Source organism: Biomphalaria glabrata, chromosome 2, assembly GCF_947242115.1.
Source record: "Biomphalaria glabrata chromosome 2, xgBioGlab47.1, whole genome shotgun sequence".
Classification (NCBI taxonomy): Eukaryota; Metazoa; Mollusca; class Gastropoda; family Planorbidae; genus Biomphalaria; species Biomphalaria glabrata.
The window spans coordinates 35,432,808-35,443,327 of NC_074712.1; positions in this window are offsets into that span (position 1 = coordinate 35,432,808).

The following is a 10,520-nucleotide window of genomic DNA, read 5'->3' on the forward strand; positions in this document are numbered from 1 at the left end:
GGAACTTGGATGATTTGCTAGCATGGTAGCAGCTAGTGCTAGTGCTTCCCTTTCTGCTCTGTGACTGTCAGAGAGCTCTCCAGTTGCAAAGGATTTTTCTAGTTTTTCTCCATCTGGCCATTCGATAAGTATTCCAGCTCCTCCATTTGTGGTGGCTTTATGGGATGAGCCATCCGTGTAAACTCTGATTTACTGATTGGGTAATTGGTATGTAGAAAACAGTTCACTATTTCCTTGAGCTCTGTTGGTCTGTAATCAGATTTTCTTTTTATGTTTTCAATATGGTCCCTTATAGTAGGAAGAGGCCGGCTTTCGTCCCAGGGTGGAGATTCATTATAGTGTATCGAGGATTCCAGAGTAATTTTTTCAAGTTGGTGTTTCTTTTTTAGGTTTAGAGATTCCTGTATGAAATTGGTCCTTTTGAGACGGTTTTTTGTGCCAGTTTTGTGGATTTTTGTTCTGAGTGGGTGCCTCTCCAAGGTTTCCAATTTAGTGAATTGGGAAAGGATTTTTATTTCTCTTCTTTCATCCAGAGAGATCAGGGCAGCGGTTTCCTCCATAGCTCTTATGGGTGTTGTTTTGATTGCTCCTGTCATTATCCTTAGACCAATATTTTGAACCTTGTCTATTTTTCTTAGGTTGGTTTGGGCTGCTGAGCCCCATGCTGTGGAACCATATTCTAGTACAGGTCTTACATAACTGGTATAGGTCTTTTTCAGGATGTTGTGATTAGCTCCCCAATCTGTGCCAGCTAATTTTTTCAAGAGGGATAGTCTCTGGATGCCTTTACTCTGTGTTTTATCTATTTGGTTTTTCCAGGTTAGTCTCGGGTCATAGGTGACTCCAAGATAAGTAGGGCTGTCATTTTTTTCTAAAGCTTCCTTATCTAATGTTAATTTTATTGTTTGTTGTTTTGTTGACAGTGAGAATATGGTATATGTTGTCTTTTTTGTGTTAATGGACATGCCCCAGTCTTTGGACCAATTATTGAGTTTATCAAGAGCATCTTGTAATCGAAATTTCGATGTTCCTACATATTCTTCTGTGCTAATTAAGGCAAGGTCATCTGCATACATGCTGCTCTTAACTTTTTTGAGTAGGTTTTGATTTAGATCGTTTATGAATATTAGGAAAAGTGTTGGGGATAGGACTCCTCCTTGGGGGACACCATTTTTTATACCCACTGTGTGGCTTCTTTGTCCTTGCATGCAAACTAAGGCTTTTCTATTATTTGGGTATTCCTTTATCCAGTTGTACATTCTGTGGGATATGTGATGCTGGATTAGCTTGAGCAAGAGACCTTGTTCCCAGACTTTGTCAAATGCTTTTTCTAAGTCAACTCACACAATTGTTGTTGGTTTCTTTTCTTGAAAGCCGTCTTCTATTCCTTGTGTGATGAAGGCAATTTGATCTTCTGTTGATCTGCCTTTTCTAAAGCCAGCCTGTGCTTCAGTGAGTAGGTTATTTGACTCAAGGATCCATGTCAGCCTTCTATTTATCACTCTTTCCATCAGTTTGCAAGTACAGCTAGTGAGGCTGATGGGACGGTAGCTATCCAGTTTATTTCTTGGCTTGCCGTGCTTTAGTAGGCCTATAGGGATCATAATGGCTTTTTTCCAGATGTTTGGAATTCTGCCAGATTTCCAGCTAGCATTGAATAATTGTAGCAGTTTTCTTTTGGCTTGAGGACCCAAGTGAAGAAGCATGTCATACGGACAATAAAGGTTATTATTATTATTATTATTATTATTATTATGTTAGAAATGAACGAGTAGTCATTCTCTGGCGCTGCCAGGGTCGAGTTTCGCTAAAGAGAAACAAAATTCATCGTAGTCCCTTTAACAGTTTCCACTGAGGAATTTTCTGGTGATGTGGCAGGTCTGCAGCAGTACCGCCCTCTGACAGGCAACGAAGATGTTCCTAGGAATGTTAAGGGCCTTGAAGGTGTCTGTGATGTTATTATTATTATTATTATTAAATTAAAGATATGCAAGCCAATGTATACCTAAAGCACATGATTGGCAGCCTACTAAAAGTGCATGTGTATTGCAGGGATTGGCGCAACCACACATTGATCCAATTCAATCGAACGAAAAATTGCGCGAAATTTCCGGCAAGGATAATATATATATATATATATATATATATATATATATATATATATATATATATATATATATATATATATATATATATATATATATATATATATATATATATATATATATATATATATATATATATATATATATATATAAGAGCATGAGGGCCGGCCTTAGGCCATGCAACCTATGCGGCCGCAGTGGGCCCCGCACTTTCATAGGTCCAACGCTAATTCTAGGTGTAAATTATTAAACTAAACCAGTGATGCCCAACCTTATTTGGTCTGTGGGCCATTTTCATTTTCAGATTCGTGTCGCGGGCCATAGCACCAAAAAGAAAAAAAAAACACAATAAGATATTTTAATAGTTTTATTTGTTGACCTACTTACATAAATTAATGTGATGCATGACGTTTATCCAAAACCATCTTCTGAATATCTGGCTACATAGATGAAACACCAAGTCGGAACACTGAAACTAGATGTTCATCCGTGAGGCGATTATGTAATATGGTTTTCGCCCGTTTCATAATTGAAAACGTTTGTGCTTGTAAATATTGTGATCATCTTTGGCGCTTGTTTTCGAAGATTTGGAAGGTTTTGCAGCTAACACGGAGTAGAAGTCTGCATCTCTTGAAATTTGTCAAGCAGGAATGTCAGCTGGCTTTGTAAGTCAATCAGTTCCAGTTGCAGATCTGCCGGGTACTTGACACATCGGCAGCAAACGGATTTTCAAAAAGAAGGATTTCATTTTTTAAATTCTGAAAATCCACAAATCTTTCACTGAAATTATTCATCAAGAGCCTCAGAAGTTCGATCATTCTTTCTTTAGGGAAAGACATATTTAGCTGCTTATCATTTTTTAGAGTTGTACAGGTTGGAAAGTGGACAAGATGCAACCTTCCCGCCTGTTAAATGAAGAGTTGCAATTTTGTTTGGAAAGCACTTATGTCTGCATACACATGCGAAATCGATTTGTCTTTCCCTTGCAGTTTGGTCTTGAGTTCATTTAAATGTGATGTGAAGTCGCATAAAATAGCCAAATCCCACAACCATGAGGGGTCGTTCAGTTGTGGCACTTGTTTTGATTTTTTGGTCATAAATATTTAAATTTCGTGTCTCAAATAAAAAAAAAACGTTTTAATACTTTACCTCGGCTTAACCAGCCCCGCACTTCACTGTGAAATAGAACGTCTTCATATTCAGACTCTATTTCTGTCAGAAAATCTTTGAAAGTTCTGTGATTCAACGCCTGTGATTTGATGAAATTTACAGTGCTGAACACAATCATCATCACATGGTCCAGATTCAAAACTTTTCCACAGAGATTTTGTTGGTGAATAATGCAGTGAAGTCGCAGGGGTTCAGTTCCATTTGATTCAATAATTTTTTAAATAACTCTTGCTGTCAGTCCGCTGTGACATCCAACCATATTTCTAGCACCATCAGAAGTCACTCCAACTAATTTATTCCAAGGAAGAGCAAGGTCCTCTATGATGGTTGCCACTTCTTTGAACAGGTCTTCTCCAGTTGTAGTCCCATGCACACTCCTCATGGCTGCTAACTCTTCTGTTATATCAAAATTGCTGTTTGTACCACGAATAAGTACCAAGAGTTGCGCGGTATCAATTATGTCCTTGGACTCGTCAGCTGCAATAGAAAACATTTCGAATTCTGCTGCTCTGTCTTTTAATTGTGAATGGAGATTTTCACCCATATCTTCCACTCGCCTTGTAATTGTCATTCGAGAAAGCTTCTACTGCTTTATTCTTTTTTTTTCAGGACACATTTCTTCCATCACTGCTAGCTAACACTTTTTTTTTACACATTCGCCATCAGAAAAAGTCTTCATTGCTCTACTTAAGATATGAGCAACTCTGAAGCTGGCCCTTATCACCGACTCATTTTCTTGTCTCTTTTTGTAAAATAGTCTCGTCAATCCCCCAATCTTTAGTAGTAACTTGGCAATATGTCTTTGGCTTCATAATGCCTTTTAATGTTATGTTCTTTAAAAACAGCTACACTTTATTTACAAATCAAATTAACATGTTGGCTTACTATCATATTCCACAAAAAAAGTAAAGATCTGTCCACTTTTCCTGAAAGTTTCTGCATTCAGAGTCCACTTTTCGTTTTAGGCTCTACCATTTCATTAAATCACAAACGTTAAACACTACGGTGCCAATCACTTTGACATCAAAGAACACGAACCAAATTGATGCATCAATGATGCTCTGTGTTGCACACACAAGATGTCAAGGACACGGCTAGCTCAAGACAGTACCGAAATTTTCTAATAATTAAAAATAGCTGTCAAGTTTTATCGCCATTAAAAAAAAAACACTTGTGTTCTTACAATAGAAAATATTTACTATGCATACGGTATTATAATACCAAACATAAAGATGAATTCATCAAAAAATGAGTGAAAATCCTAGCTTGAGAATATTTTGTCAACATTCTAATTTTTTGTATTTTTTTTTTTAAACATTTTTTCCAATGTTTTGGCGGGCCGGATAGAAGCACATCGCGGGCCGGATCTGGCCCGCGGGCCCGTAGTTTGGGCATCGCTGAACTAAACCATTGTAACATATAATAAGGATTTCCGCGGCCTCCTGGTTTTCCAGGATATCTTGAAAATCTCCTGACGTTGCAAAATATAGGCCTACGAAAACTCCTGGAAATGGACGTCATTCACCAATCGTAAATAAACACATTTAGCCACATCATAATATTGATCACGTGACAGCCTTTATCGATTGCAGAATTTGTATAGAAGATATAAAGAATCACGTGGCTAAACGTTGTTTGTTTACGATTGGTGAATGAGGTCCATTTCCTGAAGTTATTCAAATCTCTGAAAAGTCATAAAAATCTTAAAAATAGACAAAATTGTCGTTTTGGGGTGCCATTCAATACAGAAAATGGCAATAGGCCTACTACGCGCGATAATAAGAAAACGGCATTGTCAGCTTTCATTTAAAATGTAATGCAAGACGATTTTATTTTCAAATACAAAATCTTAATTTTCACTTATTATCACTTTCCCTTCCCTGACTGGGCCCCGCGCAATCCGTTTCGCATAGGGCCTCGCAAATGTTAAATTAGCCGGCCCTGAGGAGCATAGACATAAAATATAGAACATTTTCACGAAAAACTATAAAGCAATGTCAAAGAAGCTAAACTGAGCTTGCCACAAATTGCCAACTAAATAAGAGATAAAAACAGAAAAACTTTTTTTAAAAAAATTGATTCTGCAATGCTAAAATGTATCGTGTAGGAACCTAGCTTATCAACACTTTCTTTTCTATACCGGATACACCAAAAAGCTGGCTATTTATTGGTTTTCCGCCATGTATGAAAACTTTCAATAGAATATGATATTGATATGAGTGCTACATCTATTTTATAATCTAAAATCTAAATTATATGACGGCAGCTCTCTTTGATCAAACAAGTGGTGATTCTTCTTCTTTCTGATTGTTATGTTGGATTGTTCAGATGACCAATATACAAGAGCTTTGGTCCCAGATGGGAGATTCACTGTGTTGTTTAGTTGATTGTAGTTATTTTTCAAGTTGATGCTTTTTTTTTAGTTCCGGGATTCCTGTAGGCCTATGGAATTAGTCCTTTTGAGACGATATTTAGTGCCAGTTTTGTGAAGTGTGTGCCTTTCCAAGCTTTCTAATTTAGTGAATTGAGAAATTATTTCTAGAGAGACCAGAGCAGCGGTTTCCTCCATAGCTCTTATGGGTATTGTTTTTATTGCTTCTGTCATATTATAATTAGGCGACTATTTTAAACCTCGTATATTTTCCATTAGCCGGTTTGGACTGTTGAGACCCACGCTGTGTCAATATATTCTAGAACGGGTCGTATGTAACTGGTCTGGTATAGATCTTTTTCAGAATGTTGTGATTTGCAGGCTATTTTTTTTAATAAGTGGTAGTCTATGGATGCCTTTACTCTGTGTTTTTACAAAGTTTATATCAACTCACTGTCTGTCTGTATAGTAAAAAAGTTTGTAGGCCTACAAGTTATTGCAAGAATCAATAAAGAAAATTAAACAATTAGGTAATTATTTATTGGTAATTAATTATTTTGTTTGGTATCTTGAACAAGGGAAAGAAATTGTACTTGACAGATGTGGTGCTATAAGTTAAATTAGTCACATTGAGGAATCTTAAGCCCCTGAGTGAACATTTTTTTAATGCATTTAAAAAACTATCATGTAAACATTCACAAAGATAACCAAAGAAAGCTAAACAAAACAATTGGTAAAATATTTCTATCGCACAGATTAATATGTCTAGGTCAATTGTGCATGACTGATCCAAACTGGAGGCGCGGTGGCTGCACATGAGCGGTAAAGCGCTTGGTTTCTGAACCGGGGGTCCCAGGTTCAAATCCTGGTGTCCCAGGTTCAAATCCTGGTGAAGACTGGGATTTTTAATTTTGGGATCCAGCTCTAATGCGTACCTGACCTTAGTTGGGGAAAAGTAAAAATGTTTGTTATGTAAAATGTTTTACATGTTTCGGATGTTCCTTCAGAGTTGAAGATAGTTTACTTCCTAGTCCAAACCTCCCGCAGGAAGGGGGATGGGAGCGGGAAGGGTTTGAACCCTGGACCATCGATAAATTCAAACGACAGTCCAGCACGCAAACCGCACGACCAGGCGGCCATCCTGTAAAGTAAAGGCGGTTGATACAATTACACTTAATAGGCTATAAGTTTTTTTTTTTTTAAGAATGTTTTTTTTTAATTTTTGTTTGTTTTTTTCCAAGTTAATCTCGGGTCATAGGTGACTCCAAGATATGAAGATAATTCTAAAGTGTCCTTATCTAATACTAAAAATTTTATTGTTTGTTGTTTAGTTGACAGCGAGAAGATGATATATGTTATCTATTTTGTGTTTGTTGATATGGTGCGCAAAGGTGCACGCGTTCAATATAGCCTAATAAAGTATCATTCTCCGCCATGACACTAATGGTTGTTGTTTGTTTATTGCTGACTGTGAACCTAGATCATAATTAACATGGTTGCAGCGGTGTATTAATGATCAGAGGTAATCATTAATCAGTATAAAAAGGTTTATTGTTTGCAAGAATAAATAGTCAACAATTTAAGGCTATGCCGTGCAATGGCAGCTAGAAATTTACTTCCTGTACCCGAGCCGCTCGAGGTAGAAGGTAACATGGCCGCTAATTGGCAAAAGTTTCACCGGAGCTGGCGAAACTATGAGTTAGCCACTAAATTGTCGGAAGAATCAGAGGAGGTCAGAGTGGCCACCTTTCTAACAATTATAGGAACAAAAGCGATGGACATATATGAAGGTCTTGAAATTGAGAAGGGAAAAGAAAGAAAGATGGAGGAAATAGTGTAGTGTAGTTTTGAATGCCTGGAAGATAGCTTGATTAGAGACAGAGTAGTTCTTGGTGTTGGACATGAATGCCTCAAAATGAAATTGTTACAAGATAGTAGTCTCACATTGGAAAGGTGCATGCAGAGACATTTGCAGAGCATACAAGACCGCCAACAAACAGTTGAGACAAATACAAGCCGACCCTCCAATCATTGAGAAAGTATCAACACCCTCAAGAACAAACATTCAGAAAGGTAAACTCAGGTATTGTGGAAAGATTCACGAATACATTAAGGAAAAGTGCCCTGCATAGGGTAAAACGTGCAAGGGGAGACATCATTTTGCCGTGATGTGCAAAAAGAAAATTCAGCAGGTGTCAGATGGTATGTCTAACGATGAAAGACAGCTGCAGTCGGACACAAGAGATGATGTCATGATGGTAAAAAATGAATGGGTGATGTCTTTGGAGAACCACAAAACGAAAAAGATGACAGCAGTTATGACAGTAAATGGTCACCGTGTAAGGTTTCAAATGGATAGTGGAGCTGATGTAAACACCATCCAGGAAAAATACGTAAATAAGAATCAGATAGAAAAGGTAACGCAAAGATTACTAATGTGGAATAAGACTGGAATGAACCCCATAGGGAAAGCCACTCTAACGACGAGAAATGAGAAAACTAACGAAACATTTGAGGTGGAATATATAGTTGTACCAAATAATCTAGCATGCCTTCTAGGTCATGAAACTTTAACAAGAATGAAGTTAATCAAAGTCAATAAAGATAGGTTCATAGCATCAGTAGTGAATAACCAAGAAGAAGACTGTAGTCCAAAGTTTACTGGTGATTTGGGTGACTTAGGAGAAGTGTCTTTAAAGATTGATAGCAGCATTAAGCCCAAGGTTCTGCCGTGTAGAAAGATCCCTATTGCTTTACAAGAAAGAGTTAAGGAGGAGTTAAAGACCCTAGTGCAGAGAGGAATCATAGAACCAGTGATAGAGCCCACAGAGTGGGTGAGTCAGATGGCAATTGTGGAAAAAGCTAATGGAAAAATTAGGATTTGCATAGATCCACAAGCCCTGAATAAAGTTTTACTAAGGGAATTCTATAATCTTGCTACTTTAGATGACATAGAATTGAACGATGCCAAAATATTCAGCAAATTGGATGTGCAAGAAGCTTTCTGGCATGTCAGGCTAGACACAGGGTCATCTAATTTGACAGCAATGATAACCCCTTTTGGTAGATACAAATGGAAACGATTACCTTTTGGTCTGAAAGTGAGTTCAGAAATTTTTCAGAGAAGATTAAATCTAGCTCTAGAAGGACTGAAAGGCTGTTTCATTGACGTTGATGATATTATAGTGGTAGGAAGAGGAAGAACGAAAGAAGAAGCACTCAGAAATCATGATATTAACCTAAGAGAGCTGATGAAGAGATGTCAAGAAAAGAAGATTAAAATGAACCACGAAAAGTCTGTTTTTAGAACAGCTGAAATTAATTTTTTGGGTCATATTATTACAGAAGCAGGAATAAAACCAGACCCGAACAAAGTATCTGCGATTTTGAGTTTGAATGCTCCAAAAGATATTTCATCAGTCCGAAGATTCTGTGGCATGGTTCAATACCTTGCAAGATTTGTTCCAGACCTGTCGACAGATTTACAGCCCATAACAGAGTTGATCAGAAAGAACACACCATTCGTTTGGTCTGATCAATGTACACTAGCTTTCATCAAGATAAAACAGAAAATATCGACTCATGGCACACTGATATATTTTGACCCTATCAAAGAGCTTACATTACAAGCAGATAGTAGCCAAAATGGGTTGGGAGCAGCGTTATTACAAGACGGAATTCCAATAGCATATGCTTCTAGATCATTAACTGATACTCAGAAAAGATGGGCACAGCTTGAAAAAGAATTGTTGGCAGTGGTTGTTGCTTTGGAACGTTTTGACCAGTATACGTATGGCAGGACAGTTATAGTTCAGAATGACCATAAACCACTGGAAAACATCCTTCAAAAACCACTCAGTTCTGCTCCGAAAAGGCTACAAAGTCTAATGATGCGTCTTTATCGTTACGATATCCAGTTTCAATATGTCAAAGGCAAAAATTTGTTCATAGCTGATACTTTGAGTAGAGACCCATCAGAGGAAAAGAGTGATATCCCTGATGTTTGTGTCAATACAGTCGGACTGGCAATACCAGATGCAGTGCTGGAGAAAGTCAGAATCGAGACAGAGAAAGATAGAACAATGCAAACACTTATTCAGTATATCCTAAATGGATGGCCAGACAAACATAATAGTCTACCTGAAGTCAAACAATATTTTTCACTAAGAGACATGTTAACATACGAAGACGGACTCTTGTTGAAAGGAGAACAAATAATCATACCGATATCACTTCGCAAGGAAATAGAAGAAAAACTCCATGCAGCACATCTGGGAGTAGATTCAATGAAAAGAAGAGCAAAAGAAACAGTTTTCTGGCCTGGATTGTCAGCTCGAATACAGGAAATAGCCAACTCATGTTACATTTGTCAGAAAAACAAACCAGCGAATCAGAGAGAAGAATTAATACAGCACGAAATAGGTTCTAATCCGTGGGACAAGATTGGAATTGATTTATTCCAAATGTGTGACCAACAATACCTAGCTATAGTGGACTATTATTCAAATTTCATAGAGGTAGAAAACATGCAGTTGACAACAACACACGCAATTATAAAGAAACTGAAAGTTTTATTTGCAAGATATGGGGTGCCCAAGGTATGTATATCTGATAGCGGAACTCAGTTCACATCTGAATATTTTTCCAAATTTATGATGGAATGGGGAGTGACTCATTTGAAATCCTCCCCAGGACACCATCAATCCAATGGAAAGGCTGAGTCAGCAGTTAAAATTTTGAAGAACATAATGAAGAAATCTAGAGAATCAAAGTCAGATGCTTATGAAGCTCTTCTGGAATTTAGAAATACTCCAAGGCGAGACACAAATCTAAGCCCAGCTCAGATGTTTTTTGGTCGGATGACTCGAACACTG